This window comes from Salminus brasiliensis, chromosome 24 (assembly GCF_030463535.1).
Source record: "Salminus brasiliensis chromosome 24, fSalBra1.hap2, whole genome shotgun sequence".
NCBI lineage: Eukaryota > Metazoa > Chordata > Actinopteri > Characiformes > Bryconidae > Salminus > Salminus brasiliensis.
This window is the reverse complement of record NC_132901.1, coordinates 16,629,284-16,655,106: the sequence shown is the minus strand read 5'-3', so window position 1 is coordinate 16,655,106 and position 25,823 is coordinate 16,629,284. Positions and strand designations below refer to the sequence as shown.

At 39.0% G+C, this 25,823-nt stretch overlaps 1 protein-coding gene across 33 annotated transcripts in view; it reads left to right on the top strand.

The window, feature by feature from the left end:
* The window catches only part of ptprda (protein tyrosine phosphatase receptor type Da), a 617,722-nt gene that overhangs the window by 273,844 nt on the left and 318,055 nt on the right, over positions 1-25,823 (top strand). For all 33 annotated transcript variants that reach the window (XM_072669660.1, XM_072669680.1, XM_072669689.1 and 30 more), the window contains exon 8: positions 8,927-8,975. The gene's annotated coding sequence lies outside the window, so the exon portion shown is untranslated. The remainder of the gene's footprint in view (positions 1-8,926; positions 8,976-25,823) is intronic.

Below are 25,823 nucleotides of genomic sequence, written 5' to 3'. Positions count from 1 at the left end.
GCATAGTCATCCAGCCTAGGAATCGAAGCCAAGTCTCCCACATGGGTTCCCAATCAAGAGTAAACTAAATTCAAGGGTATATGGACTTTGTAAAAAGCCAATTTAGCTAAGTAATGTGGATGTACATTAAACCAGTGGATAGCAAATAACCTAATTGCCTATTTTGGAAAAGTAGTACTAGCTAAATACGTTTAAATACGAGTTTTTTTTTTTGTTTCTATGAGATTTAGGTCCCATTAAAGACCACTGTCCTCAATCCAAAAATACAGATTTTTACACTTAGTATGTTCTCGTATGGTTGATGGCAAGCCATAACTTGCTGTACCTGTTCAATGTTAGCATGTAGCATGCATAAATTGACAAAACACCATTCTAGAGAATATTTGAGCTACCTTACCATGTAGGAGACTGGGGTTCGATTCCAGCCCTGGGTGACTATGCTGCATTACACCAATAAGAGTCATTGGGCAAGACTCCTAACACTGGTCCTCCTCTGTAATACAAGTAACCCTGTAAGTTGTTCCGGATAACAGCATCAGCTAAATACCATTAATGTAAAATGTAAAATAAATAAATAATAATCCTGTATTTTTGTGTTTTAAACCGTTGCAACAATGTATTTTTTAGGCAAGCTTTTGGTGGCAAGCAGTTTTCATTTTCCACTTAAGAGTAGCTCCACTCTGCAGACATTTAGACTACTCGTTAAATTCTGAAAAACACATCGCTACCGCAAGTCATGATGAGATGTGATCTAAGTTGTAATGTGATCCTTTGTTATTTGGATGCCGGACCCAGTTGTAATTGGATTGGGCTTGATAGAGCAGATTCCCAGTAAAATATGCAGGGCTTATGGTTTGGCCAGCATCCTTGTCCCCAGCACTTTTTAAAACAAAGTTATACTCTTGTGTATTATGGGTTATTATTCAATTGGAATGGGTTTATAAACTTTATTTTTGTTGTTGTTGGTTCTTCTTAAACTTTTCTTCAGCCACACTTTACCTCATCACACTTCTCTTCATTCATATAATATGACAGAATCCAATACAGCAAAAATCCATTATCAACCACTTCCCTAAACTTTTCTATCTCTAGGTGAATGTTATCGTCATCAGAGTGACACCATTTCCAGCAATTCTAATAATCCGAGGAAAGTGGTTAGCATAAAGTCCATTACAGCTGCCATCCAGTATGTGTTAAGGTCTATTATACGGCCTGAAGCTAAAGAAAAGGCATGCTAATGGCTAATCCGAAGAACCACGCAGCTAGCCTTGCTTTCTACGGGGTAAATAAGTGACATGTCTCATTAAAGTGATAAATGGTTTGTGCCGATGCCCAGATTTTTGGTGTCAGAGTCCCGCGGCAGTCCGAGCTCGACCCGGAACGCTAAAACGTGTCACGGCACAAAGGAAAAGAGCTGAGGCAAGCAGTGCTAGCTGCCAGCACTAGTACTAGCGCGCTCAGTTTTACTCTCTCTCCGCACACACACACACACACACACACACATACACAACCCGACTCGAGGGAGTCATTTCACCCTTAGCTTCAAGTCATTAAACCAAGCATTGGATGCTAGTTCTCAAAGTGCTAGCCATTTGTTTACAGTCTTCCCCAGGGAAGTGAGGGCATTTGTGAGGGCATTTCGCTAAATAGCTTCATATTATTATTCAGGGGTCCATAATTAGCCTCCGAAGTGCCAAAACACTCAGACCACGTATCCATCCCACCAGCTAGGGATACTCCTTATGAAATAGAGTGATAGTTTATAATGGATTGATCAATAGGGGCGATTCAGACCATGCATCACTGTCAGCACACTAGCTGTGGGTAAAATTGGAGTGGACAACAGAGTAAGCTGTTGCGTCTTAGTATTTTAAGCCCAATACTAGTGTGTATATTTGCTAGGTGCAGTAAAGTCAGAGTGAAGGAGCTCTGTTATATTTGGAATGAGCTTGAATCGTGGACGTGGGTGTGCTTTTTCTGGCGCTAGATGTAGCTTATTGACCTCTTTTAAAAAGGAAGAGAAGGGAAAGAGGGCATTGTGAATAGTTAGCGAGGTTAGAACAGGGTCAGAGCTCCAACGTCACTGTCCCTCCTACTTGCTACTTACTCACTTACTCACAAACTGCTTTAGCCAAGTAAGAAATACATTTTTACTATTTTAAAATATCTTCTTTAACTAGCTTTGTCAATGTTTTTATTTTTGTTTGTTTATTTATTTAGATATTTATTTACTTACTGACTTACATTATGATATTAACCACTGTTTTAACAGTAGATGGTTTTATGAGCAGTGTCAACAAAAATACATGCAGACATTTTGGCTTTATAGTTTTGTACCATTCAGTTTGATGTATTAATGATTTATAATATATTTTTTATTTTAATTACATTTTTATGTATAATAATAATAATAATAATAATAATAATAATAATAACAATATGCATTTCAAATAAAGGTGCACTGTACAATGCACAGTGATATGCGTCCTCCACATTTATCCCATCCATGGTAGTGAACACACACACACACACAGGTGTACTAAAGAGTGGGGCTCGCACTCAAGTGCACTTAAGCCATGGATTGCGGGAGGAGGCAGCCTTCACTCACCACACCCCCAATTCTTACCTGCCCGTAGGGTTCAAACCGCTGGCCTTTCGATCTCAAGCCTACTTCTCTAACCATTAGGCCACAACTTCCCCCAACTGGGAGTCTCAGTTGTGTACTACACTGTATGATACTATATATACTACATACCAATCTTAATGGGTTGGCAGGTCAGTACACAAAAATGAGCTAACACGTACGTTTTGTACTAACAGGAAGTAAGAAAACGTTGTCGCTACGGCAACATACGTCACGCTGCACTTGTGTCGTTATCTGCTATTTTTAGCTAATTGTTCTAGCTAATTGTAATAGTGTCGATCATAATCACATTACTAGTATATACTAGTATTTGAGGTTAGTACGCAGTTGGGACGCACCCATTGTCTTTTTTTTACCTTTTCAAAGTTTGTACAGAGTTATGACACGTGGATTTTTAGATTTAAGGAAATTTCAAAATAAAAGTCTCAACAATTAAGCATAATATAAGAAAACATGAGCCTGGTGTCAGTTATATCAACAAACTTGTTTTACCGCAGATAGATTTCATCCAAGCTCATACACAACAGTAGACCGGAAAAATAGTGTGCTGGAATTGCCTCCAGTTCTCTCTGTTGTTGTCTCTCATTCAGTCATTTTGTGTCCTTTGTTATGCGGTTAAATGTTCCTGCAAACTGATTACGGTCCCCACATTTCCCTACAATAAGCTAATACATAATCTGTGACCTTTATTGAAAGATGTGGGCTGAAACTGCTGTGCTGTTGGAAAATAAATAAGGGATCATTTTTATCGCCTTGTTTACACTGAGAGACAGATACGTCATGGTAATGCTTAATAAAAAAAAAAACAGCCCATGTGTCTGCTGCAATGATGACTTCCCAGGCAGTGTTTCTCAGTCCTGCCAGTGACCCACAGCTGTGCACAGTTTCAACGAATGTCGATCCTACTGACAAAGGGATCAGTAATCAGTGATCAGGTGTGGTGAGTCAAAGAGTACTTAGAATATATGGAATATAGGAATATAGGAAACATAAATTACACACTCCTCGTTATGTATTTGAGCCCATTGCTGTGCGACAGTCTGAAGGTTGGTCTTACTCAGAAAAGCTGTTATATTATGGTGCATTATGGGAATTGTTACAGTGCCCTATATTCAGAACTACATTTTCAGACACCACTACAAAATGTCGGAAAGCCAAAGTAGTGCACTATATAGTGAAAAGAGCACAGTTTCAGACACAGCTTTTCTGTATTATGTATACCTCACTATATTATCTACTATTATAAACGAGGATGTTTCAACAGCCATGTAACATTTAAAAAAAAAGATTACTTTATAGGCCCCAGATTTACAGTGACTGTTGATGTGAATGAACTACAAATCTCTATCTAAAGAAAAAAAAAAAAAGAACGAGCCTAGCTAAGTTGTTATCTAATATCGGTCTATTGTAAAAGAAGGCGGAATGAAGGATTGCTTGTCAGTGAAGTGTAGCACAGTAAAAGTGAGTAAATAATGTATAACGTAAGTATAATGTAAGTATAATGTAAGTAAGTGTCACATACTTTATTTACGGGTTAATAAAACATAAAACAAAAGGTCTGAGTGATTGTGTACATAGTTGTGTGTAGTTTGCCTTCCAAAGGGTTGAATTTTTACAAAATCCACACGGATTCCATTACTTCTAGAGCCCTTCCCAGCCAGCTAAAGGCTCCAACAGCCCTAAACAAAACAGTCAGGTACTTTTATCGAGAATAACGGAAGGAAATGTCTGGATTTGTTACCTCTGCTGGTGCCAGTCAGTGAAAGAATGCTGCACTTCCATTGGATCACAGATAGGTCATCCGTGTGTACAGATTCTATATTAGATATTTTTACGGGTATGATTCCTAGATGAGGAAGTTATTATCTTACCTATTTTTTTTTTTTTGCTTTTTTTATGTAAAACATATTAGAGATAGTCTCTCTCTCTCTCTCTCTCTCTCTCTCTCTCTCTCTCTCTCTCTCTAATAGTACAAATCTGATGGTTCTTTCAAAATGTAAAGGGTAGTGAATTAAACAGTACTGCACAGCCTGAAGTTACACACCAGTTTAATTAAGATTCCATTTAATGTAATCAACGAATGTCTCTTTAAGGATAGACTGTGGATAATCACATGTTCCTGTGTTACCTGAAGCAACAGGCCACGCGTTTGACTTTCTTTCTTTCATACTTTCTTCTTCTTCTTCTTCTACAATATACCTTATGCTTTACAGTATGCAGAAATTTCCGTATTATAGTTTCCCTCCAGCAAATTGTCTACTGTTGGTCTACTGCACCAACAGCAGACTCACAGAATCAGGTGCTGATGCATGTAGTGCATGTATATGACCTATCCTCTGTGGCATCGCTCACTACAGAGTTCAAAACTGCCCCTTGAAGCAAAAACTGCACTTCTGGAGCTTCAGCAAATGGGTTGCCATGGCTGACCAGCTGCACACAGGCCTAGGTTCTTTATGCACAGTGCACAAGTTTTGGCTGGAGTGGTGTAAAGAACACCACCACTGCACTCGTGGGCACCGGAAATGTGTTCTCGGGAGTGATGATTCACGCTTCAGTACCTGTCAGTCTGATGGACAAAGCTGGGTTTGGCAGATGCCAGGAAAACATTACATTACTGCATAGTGCCGACAGTAATGTGTGGAAGAGGGAGGCTAGTGTCTGGGGCTGCATTCCCAACGAAAAGTAATGTTAGTGCTACAGCTGAGGAAGACATTTAACCCAGTTATATGCTTCCAACTTTGTGACAGCAGTTTGGAGAAGGCCCTTTCCTGTTCCTACACGACTGTGTACCTGGCACAAAGCAAGGTCCTTAAAGACACGGTGTGACGTGAGTTTGGTGTGGAGGAACTCCAGTGGTATGTGCAGAGCCCCGGTCTCAACTCCCTTGAACATGTTTGGGATGAATCGTAGCATTGATGGTGAGCCAGTCTTGCTCATTTAACATCAGCGCCTGACTTCATAAATACACTTCGGAGTGAATGGGGAAAATTCCTAGAGACTCACTACAAAACCCAGTGGAAAGACCTGTGGGGCCAACTGTGTTTTAATGTGTGCTGTTGACACAAGGCAGACTGGGTCCATGGGTTCATGCTGTTGGCGTCCAATCCTGACTCTACCATCTGTGTTCCCCAGTGGAAATCAAGATTCATCAGAGCAGGCTATTTTTATTCAGTCTTCAATGGTCCAGTTTCGGTTACTGCAGCCTCAGCTTTGTGTTCTTGGCTGAAGAAAGTGACTGACGTGGCCTTCAGCTGTTGTTGCCCATCCACCTCATGATTGCGCGTGTTGTGCATTCTGCTATAATGCATTATATAGTTCATACTATGAATCATTCAATATGTGCTGTGCATTATCCAGTAAACTACTATGAATCATTCATTATTTATTATGCATTATTCAGTTCCTTCTATGAATTATGTAGCATTTTATGACCAATTTAGTATCTATTATGAATTATTCAATATCTACTATGAATTATACATAGCTACTGTACAATGAATAAGTTAAGTCAATATTTACCATAAATAGGTCCTGCCATGAATAATTCAGTATAAAGAGCAGTGTAGTGGAGATGCTTTAGATATACTGCATATGAAACATTGGACAGGTACGGCGCGGTATTCTGGTGTTTACATGGGCTTTTGTCGTCATAGCAGCTGGATCTCTGCACGTTTTTCAGATGTCTTTTTTTTCCTTCACACTCTCACTCTGCTGTTGGCTTGGCTCTGATTTATTCACTCAGCTTTTGCATGGAAGTCATTTTGCCGAGCCTCCAGAGTGTCAACACAATTATCCTAATTAGCATTAATTCAACATGGCTGGAGCCGTTTGGCTAACAATGCGGAATGAGAGCGCTAACTAGAAGAGGAGGGTCCTTCGATCCCCACCCCTTCCTCCCGTCTCTCAATGACGATGGCGTGCCCCCTGGAACCGTTCCCATGGAGACCAGCACTGGGAAGTGGCACTGCGATTCTGACCAAAAATCAGAATCAGCATTTAGAAAGACCTGTATTGAGTGAGTTATTAATGTAGTTATGGATTTATTTACATTTTTTGCTAATAAATAAGTTGTATTACATAATAAGTTGCATGATATCATGATTATATTGCAAATCCTTGCAGTATTAAATTTATAATCAGTCTGACTGAATTCTGATTTTAAAAGTTTAAGCTTCTGAGGATCAATGGTCACAATATTATGATACTTTTTGTAAAAAGTAAAAATTTATGTAAAAAAAATGGACTGAAATCTGTACTGTAGATACTTAGAGATCTCAAAAGCCGAGTTTTGCCGGCCCAGTAAGAACTGGGGGGAAAAAAAGCAAAAGTTTTGAAGTAACAAACTTGCTTATCCCAAAATCCCACGGCGCTTGCGTAGTCGACGCGCACTCTCACCGGATGTCTGATTCCCGAAATTCCATTACCTTAAGCTCCTTAATCTTGATGTTCTGAGTGTTCAGACGCGATCTCGTTGGAGGGCGAAGTATGACACACGCGGTGGGCCCCTGCACTTTCCTCTGCGCTTTGGGGGATTTGACAATGTAATTTCCAGCCCGAGAGAGAGATGTTATCATTAATTCTAAATTTGCTCATTTTTGTGGTTTGATGATCACAATATTACGGCCCAGTCAGCTGTGTAATCTGCTGTAGCGATTATGAGCAACGCGTGTTGTATTAAAATTGTGCTAAAATGTCAGATGCAGTGTTACAGTTGTAGATGTTATTATCTTATACTTATTCAATAAGATATTTATTTGTATCACACCCCTTTTTTTAACCGTTTAACAGCTCCAGTTATTGTTGTGTGCAGAGTTGGCAACTAGCGTTTCAGGCTTATGTAACATACAAGCAGATGTTGAGGCAGATGTAAATGTGAGTCAAGCTTATTTGGGGATTTTAAAAAAATATTAATTATTACCTGTAATGGGGGGTCAGAGAATAGTCAGATGGTGTTTACACAAGATAATCCTCCATATTCTTAAAAAAAATGCCAACAAGATAAAACAGAAGAGGCAGAACTTCAAAGTTCTAAAAAGGACATTTCTAGGAAATTTATGTCTATTTATGTCTTGAAGGTCACAGCCTATTTGAGTAGTGTTGCTGACCATGTGCATCCTTTCATGACCACAATTTACCATCTTCTATCGGCTACTCCCAGCACGATAATGCATCATGACACAAAGCAAAAGTCATCTCAAACTGGTTTCATGAACATGCATTCAGTGTTCTTCAGTGGCCTTCCCAGGCACAGAATCTAAATCCAGTAGAACACATTTAGGATGTGGTAGAACTTGTGGTAGAATACTATGTACCTACACATTAAAGCACAGCGGTATCAGTGTATTTGCCCTCCATTTATTGTGTGTAAAAAAAAGACATGGACGGTCTGTGTTGAATCCAATACACACGCAGTGTTGAGGGTTTTGTAGCTGTATGCTGTGGTTTTGTTGGGTATCGAGTACTGTGGGACTACGCCAGGTATCTGTATCAGAGTTCATTAAATTTAAATATGGTATTATAACATCTCCTAGGGCTGAGATTGGATGATTTATTAAAATGAGCCAAAGGTGTGTATATTAATGAGTGGGTGGAGCCAGGACCGAGCCCAAGCTACAGAAGGACAATGAGCTACCTCTCTAAGCCTCCTCCTAAGACCCCCCCCCCCACACACACACACACACACACACACACACACACACATTTGAAAATAAATAGACAGCATTCTCTATGCTGTTTTTCATAGCTGCTGACGGATGCTCGTTTGTTTAGGAGGGGGTTTAGGGGGGTTCTGAGTCCCCCCCCCCTAGTTTCTCCCTTTTTTCTTTCTCATCTCCCTCCCCTTTCTCCTTCTGCTTCTTGACTGATGCTGACAGAAAACAAATGGTTTGCTCAACTCTCTCTCTCTCTCTCTCTCTCTCTCTCTCTCTCTCTCTCACTCTCTCACTCTGTCTTTTACTCAGGGTCCTGTGCTTTGTAACTGTCAGTGTTGTCTGCTACAAGATTTTAACACAGACTGTCTGACCATCTCACCTGTGGCAAAACATAGATATTCACACGTTGATTAATTTCATACACTGTGTGTCCAAATGTTTGTGGACACTCATTCTGTGGAATGCATTCAGCTAATTTAAGTTACACCCATTGCTGACACAGTATTCATAGCTGGGTACTCTGCTCTTTCCTCCAACTGCGTTGGTTTCCCAGTGACGTCATATGTGTCATATATGATATATATGTGTTAATAAATAAATATTAATGCTATACTGTGCATTTTGTATGCAGGTCTCAGGGGAGAAAATGTTCCATTGACTTTCACATCTACAACCTCAAGGTAAGACACTCTCTTTTCTGTCTTTGCCAGGTCTCGCCCTCTCTTTCCTTTTCTTGGTGCAGATGGAGTGGAGTTTGCTGTTTGTTGGTTGTTTGGTTGGTGAGGTGTTCCTATACCTGTAGGTTCAGGTTGGGAATCTTATTCTGCATTTGTTTAACGCACCTAGAGAGACTGATGAGGGGCTTATAACTTTTAGAATTATTTTCTATTACAGACTGTGAGTTATGGTTGATCACAGCTCTGATTGCTGATAAATTCTTTATAATACTGGCACTAATTCTAATTCTGTGATGCTATAATATCGTTCTATTGTTAAGGTGTTGCTGGAGTCTGCAGGTGTACAGAAATAAATATAAATGGTACATAAGGTACATGACAAAATTATGTAATACAGATTGCATTAGTATGACTGCAATGAATGCAAATGCATTCTGGCCACTTTATTTACATTTACATTTACAGCATTTAGCTGACGCTCTTATCCAGAGCGACTTACAAGGTTACTAGTATTACAGAGGTGGGCCAATGTAGTGTTAGGAGTCTTGCCCAAGGACTCTTATTAGTGTAGCACAGCATAGTCACCCAGACTGGGAATCAAACCCTCCATCTCCCACATGGTGTAATAGCTCACTGGCAGATAGTGGTGTTATCTGTTGCGCCACACCAACCAACCTTTTTAGAACCAATATCACCAACCAAACTTTATTAGAAACCCTTACTTTAAGCTTCCACTGACTGGCCACTTTATCAGAAACATATACCTGATAGTTTCACTATATTTTTGTTCTGTTACTTCCTGTAGTCTGTTACTGTCCACTCTACCCCATGTGTCACTCTACCCCATTCATAGTGGGTCAGTTTCTGACCACAGAACCACTGTTGACCAGATATTATTTGGATGGTGTAACTCTCTCAGCACAGCAGTGATTCAAATCATGGTTCATTGTAATGCCGGTGGTGCTGGTATGAGTGTATCAAACCCAGAGGTGTTGACAGGGGCCACGTCAAGCTGAGACTGGGCTCTCCATCCAAAAATGTCCAGCGAAGGACATCTCTGTGGTCAGAAACTGGCCACTGATGAAAACTTGAGGCTGGATAACACAAACTGTGCATCAACATCAACAGATGGGCTACAGTCTCTATACACCAGCACAGGGTTTCTGATAAAGTGTCCCTGTTTATGCCGCTCTAACGTACCTGATTCAAGCTAATTAGCTGAGGAATTGGATCAGAGAAAACTCTGCTGTGTGAAACCCACTGATGTGTAAAATGTATCTGTCCAGGGAAGACATGGGTTGTGGTCTCTTTCAAAGTTGTCCGCCGACAGCTGGTTGCAAGCTGGCGTTACTAATATAACAGAATGTGACAAAATTGTCTGATGCATTAAAGTAGTTATTAGCTATCTAAAGGAGTAAGCAATTGAGGAGGGGGTGTATGGGGTATGTTCAGAAAGCATTACGAAGGTAAATGGATGGGGAATAGTGCTGCACAATGTATTGCATGCTAATCATTACTGTGATATTGGCCTTTGCCTTTAGCTCTCTATCCAATCACTGTGTGTTGTGAGGATGTGTGAGCCCTTTGACCAACACTGTTAAAAGTAAGCTATTTTGCAGTGGGCTGTTTTTTTTTATTAATATGCATAAATGTAAATGGCCTCTGTTCTGATTAGCTGCCCTGTCTTGTGCCTTACTGAAAAGCAGCACAGGTTGCAACACTCTTAATGGCTTTAGTGTGAATGGGCGGGGCTAAGGTAGATATACAAGTCCTCTCAAAAAGAGTATGTCCTCTCACCATGCACTAGTGGGTGGGACAAAATAATAATTAATAACTAATAATATCATAATTATTGAGCTTTTTTTTTTTTCAAATGTTTCTTAATGTATAAATACTAGTACTCTGATATCATTAAGTCTACTTAAAACCCTGTTGTGCTGTCGCAGTGTTGCAATGTGCTGTTAGCAAACTGAAGAGATTTTGGTCGGGTTAGCTTTTAGCCTTGCCCCTACTCGCTTCCCTGGGTTTGGCTTGCCAGAGTCTTACTCACAGAAGAAAATAAGCCAGTGCTTTCCTTTCCGATGTGTGTATAGCTTCGGTTTTCTACATTGGAGAGAAGGGATGGTAAAAACTAGCACAGGCTACCTTTCAGCCTAGCGTGAATCCTCATTTGCTCCCCCCAGCTTTCTCTTTGTTGTGTGCCCGAGTTTGAGCTCCCCTTCTGTGGACAGTGTCACAGGAAAAATTCTGGTCATGAGGCATGATTCACATCCCAACTAGCAGAGTCTAGAAGTGATGTGCTGCTCTCTGCTATTAACAATATCATATACTACTGAAGTCGCCGCCACATTTTACTGGTATACTAACTTTGATTTGGGCTTTGACTTGTGGACTGGGTTTCTAAAAATTTTTGGGGGTGTAAATATAACCAGTCAAAACTGTTACATAACTTTCTGGGGGTTTTGGTCTTTCAGGCTTCTTTTGGTCATGACGTATTTTCTTTTGAATGAGTAGACAAAGGTTTGAAGTTCATGGTTTGCCACAACAACAACAACAACAACAATAATAATAATAATAATAATAATAGCACAACCATAAGTCAGCTGGGTTTTGAGACCAGCTTTGAAGGTATAAGCGGACGCACGAGCACACAACTTTAGAGAATAATTCCACTGAAAAGTTTTTGTAGGGAACCAAAAGTGGTTCTTCTGTTGCACCTGAACCTCCTGAGATGGGTGCGTGAGTGTAGTCACATAATATGACAAAGTAACTAATGCTTGTTTTCATATATGATGATATATCTATATTGTTGCTGTCATTAAAAACAAACAAACAAACAAACAAAAAAACAAACAAACAAAAAAAAAAACTTTGGGGGCATTTCTATTGGTCAATCCATCATGTAATTCTGACACCATGTAAAAAAAACAAAAACAAAAACAAAACAACTGACCAGTTTATATTAAGTCACAAAGTAAAAAAAAACAGGAAGATGTAAGGTTTTTTTTTGTTTGTTTGTTTGTTTGTTTGTTTGATTTTTTTGCAGGACAGCAACAATATCCTGAAGCCCTTAAATAGGATCATTACAAACTAGGGCATGTTACTGTCCAGCGTTTCTCAGTAAAGCTTGTGTTGATGTTTTGACTCTTTTTTTAAAAAAGACACTCTTAAGAAAAAGGCGAAGGGGAAAATTCAGCATGTGTTCAAATATGGTCAAATTCCAACACTCTGAGAATTCCCTGACCTGATCCCGACTCCTTTAATACGATAAAAATCCACTTTCATTCTCATCTCTCTCTCTCTCTCTCTCTCTCTCTCTCTCTCTATCTCTCTCCCTATCTCTCTCTCTCTCAGCATAGCTGCGTGAAATGGGGCCTGCTTTATGCAGCATAATAGGCGAGCGTCAATAAAAGCATGACATGAATTTGGATTTCATGAAGTCTCTCTCTCTTTCTCTCTCTCTCTCTCTCTCTCTCTCTCTCTCTCTCTCTCTCTCTCTCTCTCTCTCTCTCTTCCTCTCGCCCCGTGGCTTATTTTGATCAATCTGGCTCTCTCAATCCATCGCCCATCTAAATGTTACCCGTCTACATTTGCTCCACAACACCCTACTGACAGATGACCCTTGTGTGTCCAATCCATTTCACACACACACACACACACACACACACACACACACACACACACACACACACTCACACACACATAGTCGTATTGACACAATAGCGTAAACAGGCTTATTTTCAGTTTACATCAGAGATACATTATTATGAAATATGGTTGTTTATGCGTCCCGTTCTGAGCGTGGCGGCGGGGTCGTTTGGAAGGGACGGCAAAACGGGTCCGGATTTGCAATTCTTCATGCATGCTCCAAATCATGCTGGAAATTCAATGTGAAATTGGCCCGCAGTCTGCCGAGTAGTGTCAGCCTCTGATGCGCATGGCTCACAGTGAAAGGGGTCATTTATATGGATTAGTTAATGTGCTTTTAGGCGCGAGAGAGAGAGAGAGAGAGAGAGAGAGAGAGAGAGAGAGAGAGAGAGAAAGAGAGAGAGAGAGAAGAAGGAGGGGCACCAGAAAGAGCCCTGGGAACAAAATGAAAAAAATAAAAAGCTTCTTTTCAGAATAATCATTGGCCTGTTTTCCTTTTTATCTCCTTTATTTGTTTAATTTCCTGTTTTTTGTCAGTGTCCTCTTTCCTGAAGCAAGCAATCATACGAACTGCTTGAATGATTTGTAAACACATAAATAAATAAAAAAAGGAAAAAATATGAATGAATAAATATGAATGTATCTGCAAGCATGTAAAAAATATTTACTTTAGTTTCCCATTTTAAATATAAAATACACTAAATACATTAAATACACTGTGATTCTTATATTTCTGAAATTGTACTGACTGTTACAGTGTACAGTACAGTGTTGGTGATGCTAGACTGATACATCACTGGAGTTATGAGATAGTTGACTGAGTCATTAGCAGATACTAGTTATGAATTATCCAGTAGCTACTGTGGATAATTCACGGTCTACAATGAATTAATTATTATGTACTATGTATTCAGGTATTTTTTGAATTATGAATTATTCTGTATTTGCTATAAATTATTCTGTAGCTATTGGAGATGCTATACTATGAATTATGTACTGTGCATTTTTCAGAATGTATAATGAATTTACTATGAATTATTCAATATCTACTATGATTTTTTTTCAGAAACTACTATGAATTAGTTACTGCTATGAATTATTTTGTAATTATTTAAGATTCTTTTTAAATATTTCAACATTTTTTTGAATATTAAAGTGTGAACACTTTATTCAGCAACTGCTATTCTTTATCCAGCATTTACTGTTTTGAATAATAATAATAATAATAATAATAATAATAATAATAATAATAATATCTTATATCTTAATATCTTATATCTAGAAACTACTATGAATTGTTTAATATCTACTATGAATTGTTTAATATCTACTATGACATTTTTCAGAAACTACTATACAACTATCATAGTAGATAGTAGAAACTACTTTTAATTATTTAGTATTTACTATGGATTATTCATTATCTACTATAAATTCTTCAATATCCACTATGAATTATTCAGTTACTCTTCACTATTCATTATTTAGAAGTATTCTGTAATTTTTAATTATGTGTCTATAAAAATTATTTAACAACTACTGCTTTTTATTAAATATTCACTGTATTTTATTCAATAACAATATCTTCTGTGAATTATGAAGTAACTGATATGAACTGTTTAGTACTTACTAAGAATTATAGAGAAACTACTATGAATATTTGAGTATCTACTATGATATTGTTCAAAAGCTACAATAAAAAATATCACAGTAGATATTAGAAACTACTAAAAATGATTCAGTAGTGACTATAGATTATTAAACAGCACAGTGTGTTCTGTGAATTATTAAGTAAGTAATTTAAACTGTTCAATAACTACTATGAATTATTCAGTAACTATTGGAAATGACTAAAAAATAATAATAATAAAAACTGCTAGAAATTATTCAGTATGTACTGTGAGTTATTCAGTATCTATTCTTATACAGTGAGTACTATTTATTATTCAGTTTCTGCTATGAACTAATGTGTCATTAATGCTATATAATGTTATGATAGTGAAGGGTTGATGTGTTTTACTTCTGCAAGTAAGTTATTTTCTTCAGATATAACTGATCTGATTTCTTTTTCAGGCTGCAGGCCTAACTATTCAGTTCAGTCTTAATTCCTATCAGTGTTCACTATGATTGATTCGTTTACTACTGTGACTCTTAGAACTGCTCTGAACTTAAGTGTGAATTTGACTCTCACAAGACTTCGTTTTGGAATCGTGAGGCTCTGGTGGGCTATTTTTTGCACAAGGTTTTTTTTTTTTTGTCCGGAATTCAGGTTTTCAGTGAAGGCAGGAAGTGTGTCAGCCTGGCGGAATCTGACACGAGCTTAAGACAAGACTGGCAGCCATTACTGTCAGAGAGGGCCTCCCTCTGCAGAAGGATGTTAGCGCTGGCCTTGCTAATCTGCAGGCAGCAGTGCCAGTTTAACACACCAAGGCTCCGTAATGCCACGATTTACACACTTCAATTTGCCCGGGCTTCCAACAGCCAAGAGCTATGGCTATGCTGAATTACTCTCTCTCTCTCTTTCTCTCTCTAGCACACACACACACACACACACAAACAAACACACACACACACACACTTTTTGGATGCTATTAGTGGTAGGAATCCTGTCTTTGGCTGTGGTGCTGATTGAAAGCTGTGTTTATTGATTTCATTGTCACTGAGCTCAGCAGAGACGCTTTCCGCTGCAGCTGCCTCCTGCCTCACCCAAATCCATCTCTGTAACGCCTCTCTGTTCCTCTCTCTCTCTCTCTCTCTCTCTTTCTCTCTCTCTCTCTCTCTTTCTCCCTCTCTGTCTCGCTCTTTCCTCTGTCACTCAGTAAAATGACTCTCGCTGGATGATTCATTGCTTGCCGTGGAGACGGCACCCAAATGCAATGTCTCAACGAGTCCTTTAGCATCTTTTATTTTGCCTCAAACTTTGTTTGAAATCATGCATGGTCCATGGCTGTGGCTCGGGAAGCAAGAATGCGGCGTCAATATACAATCATACACTATACAAACTACATGTTCTATCGATTGTCTATGTGTATATGAGAGAAGAAATCCTCTACAGGAAATCAACGTAAATATGACATTTTCCGGAACATTTTACATACCATGTCAAAAGTACCCCCTTTGTAGCTTTAACAGCCGCTTTGGAGCTCTGCAGTTATTGAGTCAGTAGAGCGTTTGAGACTTTTATGCACTATGGTCCTCAGGACCCCGCTCTGTAACTTTACGTGGTCTGCTACTTTGTGGCTGAGTTGCTGTGGTTCCTAAACACTCCTACTTTTCAATAATGCCACTCACATTTGACGGTAGAATGTCTAGGAGGGAAGAAATTTCACCAGCTGACTTGTTGTTGCAATGGTGGCTCCTATTACACACAGTCTCACACTGGAATTCAGTGAGCTCTTGAGAACCACCCATTCTCTCACTAATGTGTGTAAAGGCAGACTGTATGGCAATGGGACTGAATGAAACACCTGAATTCAGTTATTAATATGTGTCCCAATACTTTTGCCTGTATAGTCTTGGAAAACTATATATGTATACATGTAAAAGGCCTAGATCACGGCTGACAAAATGAAACCTGCCAAGAGAATGTAAGAGCGTCTGATTGAAGTGGGTGTGTCTCCATGCTTGCATAATACATATAGGAACGTGGAACAAATACACTATATGGACCAAAGTATGTGGAAACCTGCTCAATCACTGTTTCTTCCATTATCAATGGTCTTATAAAAGAGTTTAAAGCTTTCTGATAGATTTTGGAGCACTGCTGTAAGGATTTGATTGCATTCAGCGATAAGAGCGTTAGTGAGGTCAGGATGTTGAAGGATCAGCACCCCACCTCATCTCTAACTCTCCACCTCAACCCAAAAGTATTGGATGGAGCCCCATCCATCATTCCAAAGAAAACAGTTCCACTGCTCCACAGCTCAATGCTGGGGGGGGTTTATGCCTCTATAGCCCACACCTGGCATTAGGCATAGTGCCAATAGGTTTATGGTTTTATCTGCTCCAGAGAGTCCTATTCTATTGGCAGTACTTCTCTACAGGGACTAGACATGCTGTGGGTGTGCATTTGCGCATATGTGTCAACAATAAGTGCAGCCTAAAGTAACTGAATCCATTCATTAGAAGGGGTGTCCACAAACATTTGGATATGTAATGTATTTCGACTTCTTCCTCTTCTTCCTTACATCTTTCGCTTTGTGTACTTCTGTCTCTTCTCTTCCTTCTTCTCAACCGAAGGATATTGTCAGACGTAAATCAATCTTATGTAAAAAAAAACTAAAAAAAACATAAGCAATTGGTTTTAAATTTAAAATGTAATCAGGGCAGCAGCCGTTTAGTGCAATCAGTGTTCCTTCATAAGCAGTGCGTGTGCAAGAGAGAGACAGAGAGAGAGAGAGAGAGAGAGAGAGAGTTTAAAACAATACAGGGTAATGACAGCGCTTGAACTGAGCACGGCACAATCAAACTTTGGAGAGTTTAAATGTTCAGATGTTTTGGCTTCATTACTTTGATATTCGCTGTATTAAACTGCAAATGCTGGTAAAGTGATGTGCCAACTGTAGCTTCACCACTTCACTTCTGATCAAATCTCTGATAAATATGACACTGACAGAACACAGTTATTTAGTTAATTGTAGTTAATTAAAAGTACATATACAGAGTACATATTGAGCAGGTCCCCCTTGTGGTGCCACAGCAGATCTGACCATTATTAGCCCTTCAGCTATTTCCTCTGTTCTTGCTAAAACTGAAGTGCAAAGATTTCGACATGCATTGTGCAGTAATTGAATAGAGGCTATATCGCCCCCTACACTTTCTGTAGCGAATACAGACTGTTGATTGATTGTGTGGACCATATAAACATTGTCGATATATATTATATCGATATATATTTTTAAAATTAAGAATAGAAGCCATATCGTCCCCTATACTTCCTGTAGTCTATTGCAGTCTGTCGGAATGGCTTTGTGGTTCATACGAACAGTATAAAGCATTACAGAGCATTGTTTTTTTGGGTAAGTGATTTCTTGACCATAAGAAGTAAAGTTGAATTATAATAACGGTGTGTTTTTTTGTTTTTTGTTAGTTTTTCATGTATAGTGTCGAGTTGTTTAATAATGTCAGTGAGAGGTATTTTGTTCCTGTGGGATTTGTTACAATGGCTAAGGTCATGGCTAGTCAGGCAAAACCAGAACTATCCATTGTATATCTATACAACATAATTGACTATGACTGAGACTAGATGAGGACCTTTCTTACAGTAGGTGAAGACTTCACCCATTACAATTTTTAATTATGGTGAAAGATATACAAATAAATACATGATATGGATAAAAAATATTGAGATAGCAGCTGATTTATTGCTTCTTCTGAAAAACTAAGGTATTAACCCTATATTAACGCAGCATGGTTATAACACTTCTAAGACTTGTTCTACTAGGCTTTAGAGCATTGCTTCATCCAATACTTTGCAAAAAAGCAGTGGGCAAAGCACATCATTCCAGAGAACACAGTTCCGCTGCTCCACAGCTCAATGCTGGGTGGCTTTATACCTCTCTAACCTATGCCTGGCATTAGGTATGGTGGCCATAAGTTTATGTTCATCTGTTCCACAGAGTCCTAATCTATTGGCAATACTTACTCTTACTCTAGTAGCTGAATGCATTCATTAAAAGGGGTGTCCACAAACATTTGGACATACAGTGTATGCATGTATACCTTGCAGAAATTTAAAAGCACCGTTAGTCAGGATGGAGTCCAGGATGTGCAGATGAACGGGCCTCACTCAAGCACAGGTAACAACGACACATACACACTCCACATCTGCCCACTCACCTGAAAGTTCTCTCCCGATGTTCTTGTGCTGAAAACAGGTCAGCTGTGAGCACCTGACTGTATCTGAAGGGATCTCAGGATGGAGGTTTAATTAACGAAGCATCATTCTTTGAGGGAAAAAAAAGAAGAAAAATCACTCTACTTTCGCTAAGGGTTTCACATCTGGCAGCCCAGGCCAACCTGGGGAAACGGTGGCTGCTATGAACATTGTACTGAATCTGTGCAGAAATGCAGAAATTATTCATCCAAGTGTAAACAAAAAGCCCAGGTGCCTTTACTACTTTCCCTTATACTTATTTTTCTTCATTTTCTCCTTCTTCTTCTTCTTCTCTCTCTCTCTCTCTCTCTCTCTCTCTCTCTCTCTCTCTCTCTCTCTCTCTCAACCCAATCTAAGCTTATAAACCCTCTGGTGCAAAACAAGTAGTTTAATCAATCTCTGGTCATTTTTATTGCATGGGCGAATTGCTTTCCGAGGACTAATGAGTCTCCGTGGTAATAAAAGATAAATCGGTAGATATGTCACTGTCTGAAACTCACATTATTAGACAACTTGAGTACATCTGTGTTTTAGTGAGCTGTGAAAACTCTAAAATATCAAAACTCCTCTGTTTTGGGGATCTGAATTGAAAGCCTGGGGCATTTTATAATGTTTCTCCAGTCTCAAATTGACCCCCAACATAGCAGTTTTAGCTAATACCACTTGTTAGCTAGTATTTTGCTAATATCACATTTACATTTACATTTACATTTACATTTACGGCATTTAGCAGACGCTCTTATCCAGAGCGACTTACAAGGTTACTCGTATTACAGAGGTGGGCCAATGTAGTGTTAGGAGTCTTGCCCAAGGACTCTTATTGGTGTAGCGCAGCATAGTCACCCAGACCGGGAATCGAACCCTGGTCTCCCACATGGTGTTGTTGTAACGCAATGGCAGGTGGTGGTGTTATCTGTTGCGCCACACCAACCACATTTAGCTAATGGCACTATTTGTTATTGGTTGGGCTAGACTACAAAGTTTTGTTGCTTGGGTCCTTTACTTGCGTTTGTGAAGGCTGCTTTTTTACTGCACATCTCTCTAAAGTCATTTTGGAGCATTTCTATTGGACCATTCACATATGAAATTTTGCCACAATGTAAAGGTCAACTGCCAGATTCACATTACTTCAAAAACGACAAAAATGTCTCAGTTTGCCAGTCAATCAATAGGCTACTCCTCAGGTTACTCAAGTGCTTATGTTCATGCCTGATGCTTTCCTAAGAAATCATTTATGAAGGATCTTAAGACAGACACTGATGTTTCTAAATACAACTTTTATAAACTCTATAGACGTTTTAAGATATTATCTTAGGAAAGTCTTAAGTGTTTTTAAGTTTTTTAAGACACTTCTCATTGTTTTCTTATCTAGGCCACATGTAACAGACCTTTTGCTGCTGCAAGCTAAATAACAGCTAATTTTCCAATATTAAGTTAAATCCGTGCAGTGGAGAGAAAAAAGCCTTTAAATATCTTCAGTAAACGAGAGCTAGAATGGAATTTTCCTTAATTAGTAACTAGGAACTACAAGCCTGTAAAATCCTGTAAATTTAGAAATTAATTCTGTAATTCAACTATTCAAACTGATCATTTTACAGGCTGATCTTTTGACCTCTTACAGTCTAAAACTAGTGCTTGGAAGGTAATCGTGAGGTTAAGAAATAAGAAATAAGTTCTTTTTTTTTTTTTTTTACCAAATTTTACCAATTGTCGGGGACTTATGGCCAGGCTGGGGACGCAAGTTTGAATCTTGAGTCATGCCACATTGCCACCAGCTAGCAACATAGGCGTCTGTTAGCTGGTATGGCGAAGCTGGGGGCCTGGTGTGAAAGAATAAATAGATAAAGAATACTGACTGTTCTTAGGTTTTTTTAATTTAAAGATTAAGAAAATCATTACTTAAGTTTCATTGTTTAACTATAAAAAAAACACAAACTACTGGTTAGGTGTCCAAATAAGCAGTAGGCTCCCCCGGTTACAGATATTACTGTTAGTGCCAGCCCTTTCTGTTAGTGCCAGCCCTTACATTTCTGTAGAAGGACCTCCCTTGAACTTGTGATCAGACAGATGTCAGTAATTCGTCTCTGTTCCTGATAGCATGGCCTTGACTTCTCTCCAAAAACGTCTTCACCCATGAAGGATTTTACATACTTAAGCTCATCAGCCGCCTGTTAAGTGCAGTTTCTAACATGAGCTGTGATGTAATTGGTATAAACTGCAAAAGTGGGCTGATTTTAAAGACTCTTTATTAAGCTGAAGTTTCCTAGATGATAGATGTGTATTTAGTCTGATGATGCCTAATGCCAGGAATGGTATGCAAATAAAATCGTTCTATTATTGTGACTGATAGCATGATGGAGAAAGTGTGTGTGTGTGTGTGTGTGTGTGTGTATGCCTAGTTGCTTCGACAGTCATTCCTTCCTGACCGCTTAATTAAACGTTTGCATGGCTATTAGCTTTTACACAGGTCAGTATTAAATGTGTAAAGTCCTGCAGACTCTGACTGGTCTGCAAGGCCAATCAATAGGCCCGAGTGCCCTCATTCCTGCTGGGCCTGAAAGTGTGTGTATTGATGAGATGCATCTGTCGATAACTCAACAGCCATCCAGCAGGTGCTCTGGTTCTTTTCAGTTCCTCTTGGACATCCGGCCTAGAGGAGTTGCTTCTCTTTAGATTATGGGGTAAGCTGATCAATACTGAAGTAGCAGTATTTCCTACTTATATTTTCTTATGATTTGTTTTTAGAATCGGTCCTCATATGAAAATATTGGTGGACAGACGACACTTTGTTTAAAGGCTACCTGTATGTATAACTTCCATCACCTGTGTATCCCCTATCCCAAGTCAAATGCAAAAAATAAGGGCCCTGAATTCAATCTATTCCTCCCATCTTTCCTAGCACAGGGCTGACTGTCAGGGCTTTGGGTAGGGCCATTCCAAACACTTCATGTTAGCCTGCTTTACAAATTCCACAGCTACCTCTACTGTGCATTTGGGGTCACTGACTTTTGAACTCCTGTTGAAACACTCCAAGTTTCAACTTTCAAGCTAATAGTTTTAGGTTATGCTGAAGAGTTCTAAGGTAGTCCTTCTTCTTCATTATACAAAACACTTTGTGCAGTGTCCCAGTTCTAAAACATCTCCAGAGCTTGTTGCTACCACCACCATGTTTAACAGTTGGTAAAGCCTCACCTTTAGTTCTTGAAACATCTTTATGAAGACCTTTTTTAAGGAAACACAGAAAAATTGTCAACCCTGTTAGACAATCATGATCACTAACAGGAAGTGAAGAGGCCTAGGCCTTGTCAAGTTAATTGGTGCCTTTTTTAGCACCATTATATAGTATATGTATACTTTGACCCTGAAAAGAAACTGTTTAAATAACTCTGTGAACGTCTAATATTGCCATGATGTTCATGAATAAATGAGTGTGTGTAAACTATATAGTATATATAATAATGAATAAAAAGGCTTTTTTCCCCACAAGACAAAGACAGAGTAAAGCTGTGCCTGTGGTAAAACTATTCTCCTGTGCCTCGTATCTTTAAACAAGTTGAAAATGAGCTGCTGAATGTCCTGAAGTGTGTGATGCAAATGCCACTGCATAACATTAACTTACTATTAGCATCTAGCACTTAGAGTGTTTTACAATGTGTGGGTTTGAAACAGGAATCACTTCAGTAAGTGATCCGAGCTAATTTAGACGAGTGTTTGGGACATAATATCACTGAATTCAAAGTGCCAAATATCACTGATTAAACGCTGCAGTCTTTGATCACGTTGACACCAGCTTTTAGCAAATTGCTCCTTCCTAGTGCTTAATTTCCAGTCTGGACATGGTTACCCTTTGGCTAAAACGCTCTCACTTGGACACGGCTTAAATGAGGGCAAAAGCTTAGCCACTTGATGTGAAATCAATTGAAAGGCATTTTTTATCAGACACAACCCTGCATTTATTTTAATGATAGCTTATTGCAGAGCATCACTTATGTGGGATAGCTTTTCATCTCTCTGTACTTCACATGCAGACCCCATAGTGAGCCACTCTGAGTGAAATCTTAACCATCTGCTGTTGTTGCTGCTGTCTTTTCTTTCTGAGAAAAGCAAAAAAAAAAAAAAAAAAAGGCATTAGATTTTTAATCATTTCATGTCTTTAGCTGCTCTTGGCTTCATTCCAGTGACCACATGGAGGCCAATTTAGCTGAGGCATCCCGTTAGGGTCTGTTCAGCGCTCAGTAGATGATGTTACTCTGCTGAGTGATTGTTATGTGGAGATTTAATGACCAGTAGAAAGCACATCATGGTCCGCCATAATAAAAACACACTTTTTTTTTCTTTGATTTATGAAACAGGGGATGCCGTCTTGGTCCTTGTGACATGTTTTAAACCATTTACAAAGCCTAACATGCCAGAGAATTGTCAGAAGCCACATCTGTAATAGAGAGGCTTTGTAACAAATGGCAGCCTGATGCAATAGGATGTGTGCAGTCTGTTTATTAGGGCTTTTCCAGTTATCACGGTCATAGTCCATAACGGAGGGTCAGAGAACAGGCAGGCGAGGTTAACACAGGCAAATCCATAACCAGAAACCGAGAAACAGGCAGGCAAGGTCAAAATTGGAACATATTACAGAGCAGAGCAAACAGTGGAGCCGGCACAGCGCTCAGAATTGTTGGGATGAAACAAGTCAGCCTCTACAAAGTCTATCTAACAAGGTCTATATATGGTGAGGAAATCATATCAAGACATGCAGGCAATACGACTGGTGGAACAAGAAGGATCCAGACAAGAGCAAGACAAAGCTAGAAGGATCTGGATAGGACTGTGGTGGACCTAGAAGGGCCTAGAAGATTCTACAAGCAGCCAGGGTGGAACTGCAGGGTTTTATACAGTATCTGAGTAAAAGTCACACAGGGCTGAAGCAGTGACGACCCAGACACAGATTAAGACCATAGTGGAGAGTGGGGACTGACCAATTCAGATAAGAATGGACCCAAATGTCAGAAAGATCAAAACATGACCAGGGCAACCAAAGTGGAAACAACCATAGTAGAAACAACCAGATTTTTAGAAAAGATACAAAACAATATCGAAACAGACCAGGGTGACACCAGAAGGCTATATGAAGGAACAATCAGAACCTTGAGGTTCTAGAGAAGATCAAGATGAAACTAGTAGCTTCATTAAGGAGTAAAGTTGAATGAGAAGCGATGTGAAGCTAGAAGAATAGAGACAGAGTCAAGGTGGAGCCAGAAGAATCCAGACAGAGATCAGTAGATCTGTTTGGAGCTAGAAGGACCAACTGCCAATAGAATATGACTCTCTGCTCCATCCAGTACTCTTGAGTTGGGGAGTTTGGGGATGAGGTGGAGCGATGATCATCCAACATCCTGACCTCACTAAATATTTCAATAGAAACAATGAGCAGGTGTCCATATGTTCATTTCTACCCAAAAATGAGACTAAACTTCTCTACCTGTCCTCAGCAATTGAGGAATTCCTTGAGGTTTCACCCCATCTGCTCCTTCAATCCCTGGCGCTGGCTAATGAAGAGTAACTCTTTTATCAGTGTCAGGTTTTTAATATTAGACGAGTAAAATTAAGTTGACCTCTGCATGAAGCTGCAGGACATGAAGAGCTAAAGCGGAGCCAGTCATCTCCTCTAATCTCTCTCTCTGTCTCACCTCTTTACTCCTGCTCCTCTCTCAGAGCAACGCTGAGAGGTAATGAGAGTCTTATCTGTTTTCCATATTAGATATTAACACGCTTTCTCCTGCAGAGCAGAAACATTCCCTGACCAATTCCTCATTCTTTCACATCACAGGTTGCTAAGCTCTCGGGACCAAAAATTCATCACCTTGCATGTTTAAAGTTGTAGTGACTTCAGACCTGAAGGTGGTGGTGCTGTTGTACAAGGATTCTTGGGCTAAAAATAAAAACCTGTGTATTAAATAAATTTTGTAGCTATCCAGTAATTTATATAGTAATTTTACTTCTACACCAAATGTAATGTACAGATTGTTTATTTTGGTAATGATGTGCACACTGGCGTACTAGCTAAGGAAGGTGGGTCTCTCCATAGTGTTTCTCTAGCTAGAGTTGAGTAGCAATGCAGTACCAATAAATGGCGGCAGAGAGAGTCGAGTTTAAGTTCCTTGTTACTCTCTACTTGTATAAACTGAAGCAAATACAGCTTTCAGTGATACTTTTCAGGCTTGCTATCAGTTCACTACATCTTCACAGACTGACAGTTTACCAGCTGAAAGATACGAGCCGAAAAAGCCTCGCCTAGTAATGTTAGCAAGCTGAGGTTACAGACCACTAGCATATGTCTGTTCATCTAAAAAACTTGATTTTCTCTGTGTAGATTTCATCCACATCTAACTTACTGGAGCGTTCTGTGTTTATAAACAGTTATGAAGGATATAAAGATGTCCTTCTGTAAAATGAGTTGGAAATAATGAGTTGGAAATAATGGGAAATGTAACGTTAGCAAAATGGATTATTAAACTGCTTAAAACAAATCCTGCTCAGAATTAGCAAATTGTGATTCACAGGATAAGATATTTACTGTCACCCGATACTAAATTTAGACCATGCTGCTTTACAGATCTACAGTAACATGCTGTATTCAGGTTCTGCTGTAAGAATTTGCTACAGAAATTGGTTACCGTGTGGTAATACCTCTTTAGCCTGTTCATCCATCCATCCTTGTATCCTGCTGTCCATCCATTCATCGATCCATCATTCCATTGTTCCAGTGATCCATCTATCCCACCATCCATCCATTTGTCTGTCTGTGCGCTGTCCGTCTATATATATATATATATATATATATATATATATATATATATTTTTTTTTTTTTTTCCTCATTTCATTTCAATAAATGTATTAAATTTACCAAGTAGCCAATAAACCAAGTATAATTGATAATCTAGTCATTTAATGCTATGTCAGTGTAGTCAGTACTGCATCAGGAGCATAAGCAGTATATGGATTACTTTGCGAACAGTACAGTAGGGGTAAATAAGCCTTGCTCTGCAGATGCTCTGGTGCGTGTTATTGTCTCTGCTGTTGATTCCTTGCGGAGGACACCAAGTGTGTGATCCACACTATCAATAATGGGCAAACAGAGCTGCTCAGATATTAAAGAAATACTGGTCCAGGTTGGAAATAGTGTCATGGAAAATTGTTTATATTTTTTTTATAGATTTTTTCATATAGTGCAATAACATAGGCTCGTTTGAACATGATAGCAATTTCCAATTAAAAAAAAAAAAAAAAAAAAAAAAATATATATATATATATATATATATATATATATATA